Raw genomic sequence first — 3,971 nt, 5'->3', positions numbered from 1 at the left:
AGGTGCTTTGAGAAAAACCTGGAAAGACTTACATGAACTCATGCAAAGTGAAGCAAGTGGAACCAGGAGAATATTGTACACAGTAATGGCAATATTGTGTCGTGATCCACTGTGAATGACTTTGCTGTTCCCGGCAATACAAAGATCGAAGACAATTCTTTTCTTTAATATTTTATCTTCACCCTAATACATTTGAAACAATTTTAACCTTAATATTTAAAATTTTAAGTTTCCAATTATATCCTTTCCATCCCTCCCTTACCTGATATGGTAATTAATCTGATATCAGCTATAAATGTGCAGTTATGTAAAACTTATTTCTATATTAATCATTTTTAGAAGAATACGAGAGAAAGAAGGAAAGAAAAATGAAAAAAAGAAACAAAGGAAGGGAGGGAGGGAGGGAGGGAAGAAGGAAGGAAGGAAGGAAGGAAGGAAGGAAGGAAGGAAGGAAGGAAGGAAGGAAGGAAGGAAGGAAGGAAGGAAGGAAGGAAGGAAGGAAGGAAATTTAGGTATTCAGAGTGATGGAGATGGAGTCAGGAAGATCTGATTTCCAATCTTGCCTCCATCAGTCATTAGCCTAAGATATTTAATATTGTCACCCTAAGCAAGCCACTTAACTTCACCGAACCTCATTTTCCTTATTTGTAAAATGAGAAGAAGTAGAGAAAATAATAGGCTTTTTGTCTATTCACTTCTTAACCCCTTCACTCCTGGCTCTCCAGGATTCTTTCTTCATAATAACCTGTAGTCTTCTCTCCCTGGAGTTTACTCCAGCCCAGCAGCCTTGGCATTCTGGAATATACCCTTTTCACTGTGTCTCTTTCCTTTAGCCTTCATTTTAAGGAAATTTTCCTGGTCCAGGACATTTCCTGGACATTTTCCTGACCAGTCATGTTCCTTCTTTCATTCCTTTCTGAGCTTCCCTCCTGCCTCTCTGGACTTTTGACTCCACCATGCCCTAGAATAACTGACTTCTCTTCTCCATTACCCTCTGATTCTCTGATGAGATCACTAAGTGAATTAGGATAGATGGTGAGTCTGGGGGTCTCTTCAGTTGCTCCTTCACAAAGGAGAAACCAGGACGGATGCTCCAAGGGAATGGGGCAGGGGTGGGAGGAGGAGGAGCAGGGGAAGAAGGAGCATGGGGAGGAGAAGAAGAAGGAAGAGAAGGAGGAAGAGGAGCTGGAGGGTTTTTTTTTAGATCATCATATCATTACTTTCCACTCACTTCCTCTGGCTTCATAATGAGAAAAGTTTTTAGAGTTATAAATATCACTCTCCTATGTAGGAATATAAGCACTTTACTTTAAAAAAAAGGGGGTTAAAATCTGTTTTTAATAATAATGTTGCTGCTGCATTCCTGTCTCATTTCTCAAAATCCAGACTGTGAGAGGGCCTGATATCACCAACAGCAGTGAAAGCTGCACAGCACAGCTCCAGAAGACAGGCAAGCAGTGAGAGCTCCGGGCATGACCAAGAGAGCACCAGTACCCAGCAGCCCCTACCCCTAAGCTCGAACTTGGTGTTAACAATGACACAGCAGCACCTCCCAGAGGGAGGCAAAGCCCCTCCATTCTGGGCTGCCCCCTCCCCATCCAGGAAAGAAAAGATAAAACAAAAACAAAACCAATAATGGAAACCTAAAAGCAGATAACAAAACCTTCTTCTCAGGACATAAAAGGAACACTGGGTTGGGAAGAGATAAGAGGTCTTCTACTGGTATTGTTGCCTGAATTTCCTGGGCACACCTGAGGTCCTAACCAGAGAGGAAATGGGGGTAAGGATTGTGTCTAAGTCAATGAGGGAGCAGTGAGGGGACAAAGGTGGAATGGTCAAGGGAAACAGGGACAGAGGTGGGTCTGCTTGTGCCATGGCCTCCCCCACCCCCTCTGTAGCCATCACATTGAACTTTGAGGAATGCACCACATAGAACTGCTTCACTAAATGCCCCTCCCTAACCCCTCTCTGCCCTCAGCAAATTGCCTACCGAGAGTAGTTCAAGTGGGGAGGCCTAACTAGCAGGAGGACCAGAGGCCCAACAGCCCTCTAAAGTAGAATCCTGACTAGTCCAAAAAGCGTCCTTGTCTGCAGGGTCAGGGAAACTCGACACTGTAACTCTATTAGTATCTGCGACGTTTGTTTGGGCCAAAGTCACTCCAGGAGTTCCTCGGTTGAGTGCGGGAGGGTTTCCACCCATTGCCCCAAGTCCTTCCATTGTACCACCCTGGCCAAAGTGGTCACTGGGTGGTGGGGTCATTCCCATGGTTCCATCTGGCATCATTGGACCAGGCCCTGGAGCACTTGGGGCACCAGCTGGCACATTAGCACCTCCCAGGGATCCTCTGTTGTTTATGTCCACAGCACCTCCGATACCCATTTGGCCCATCCGCATCTCCTGCTCTCTTTCATCAGGGAAATTTCCTTTGAAGCCCTCCTGCTGCTGTCGCATCATTTCTTCCTGCTGCCATCTCATCTCCTTCTCACACCGCCCGCGTTTCTCCGCACGCCGCCCGGGTCCCTCCCCACGCCGCCAGCCTTCCTCCTCACTCCGCCTGAGTTCCTCCTCCTGCCTGAGCTCCATTTGCTTGGGTTTCTGCACCTCCTGATTATGCAGTTCCTCCATCCTTCGAAGCTCTCCTGTCGTCTGCCTCATCAATATGACCTGGTGCTCATGGCGAGCAGCCTCCATTTCCATCTCCAGATTCTCTCTGGTTTCCTTGATGTTTCGATGCACTTGGTCCTGCTGCTGCTTCTCCGTCTCAATCAGTGCCTTCTACCGCATGGCCTACTCATACTCAAAGGAGCCAGGCTGGGCAAATCGCGGGAGCTGCTCTCGTGCCTTGTGAAATTGTTGGTTCTTGATGACCAGCTTCTCTGGGAGCCCTTCATCATCTAGCTGGTCCACTGCTGTGCAGTCACTGGCCTAGGAAATGTGGTCAGAAGAAAGGACCCTTCACTGCATCTGTCCAGAGATTCCCAGGCAGCTGGCTTCCATGAGAATTCCACAATGCCTTTCCCTGAAGGCATCCCTCGATCATCCACAATCACTACAGCCCTCTCCACCTGGCCAGAGACAGAGAAAGCCTCGTCCAACAGTTCATTGAACACGAAATGAGGCAGGTTCCTAACTGTCAGGGATGCGTTGGCAGGCAAAGCACATTCACAACTGCTTTCGTAAAGGCATGCTGTCCAGCTCCACTTTAGCAATCTCTGCTAGGGTTCGGATTTCCAGGGGGGTGAAACCAAAGCCTTTGTCCTTGTGAATGAACACCTCGCCTGCCTTTACATATTTCTTAAACAATTTCCTCATTTCTTCTTCAGTGATGTACAGAGGGAGATTGCCCACAAAGAGGCAGCTGGGCTGGGTGAAAGTTTTCTCCCCTGGCTCCCGAAAATTCTTCGGATCAATAGTCAGGCCTTCATTCTGGCTGTTGGCCTGCTGCCCATTTGCAGGTATTGGTGGTGGTGGCTGCTGCTGCTGCTGTTGGTGCTGCTGCTTCCTTGGAGTATGGTTCTGTTTATCTAGGTAAAAGCCTTTGTTGCTCTGCATTTTTGCACGCTGATGCAAAGCCGTCTCTCCCCAGAGTAGCGGCAGCATTCCTCCATCTCCAGCTCCTCAAGAAAAGAGCACCCTGCGGGCTGCCAGAAACAACCTGGTGCGGCACTGCCCTGGGCTCTCAGAGCTGACACCAGCACTTTACTTTTAAACACTCCCTTCTAATTTCAATTTCCTGATTAGCTTTTTATAATTCTTTTACATCATATATGTGAAAGTCAAATTTTCTATTCAGTTTTGGTCTTTTCATCAAGAGGGCTTGAAACTTCATTGAATGTCCATTTTTTACTCTGAAAGATTATACTCAGTTTTTCTGGGTAGGTGATTTATGGTTCTAATATTAGATCTTTTGGTCTCCAGAATATCATATTCTAAGCCCTTGATCCTTTAATACAGAAGCTGCTTAATCTTC

General features: G+C 46.8%; 1 pseudogene; it reads right to left on the bottom strand.

Annotated features, from left to right (window-relative positions):
• Positions 1-1,887: 1,887 nt before the first annotated feature.
• Positions 1,888-3,765, bottom strand: LOC138148717 (non-POU domain-containing octamer-binding protein pseudogene; annotated as a pseudogene).
• Between the last annotated feature and the right edge of the window lie 206 nt (positions 3,766-3,971).

This window comes from Petaurus breviceps, unplaced genomic scaffold (assembly GCF_028583685.1).
Source record: "Petaurus breviceps papuanus isolate PSGF00001 unplaced genomic scaffold, PetGlider_PUasm1.0 90825, whole genome shotgun sequence".
NCBI lineage: Eukaryota > Metazoa > Chordata > Mammalia > Diprotodontia > Petauridae > Petaurus > Petaurus breviceps.
The sequence above is the reverse complement of the archived record's forward strand: the minus strand, read 5'-3'. Positions and strand labels throughout refer to the sequence as shown.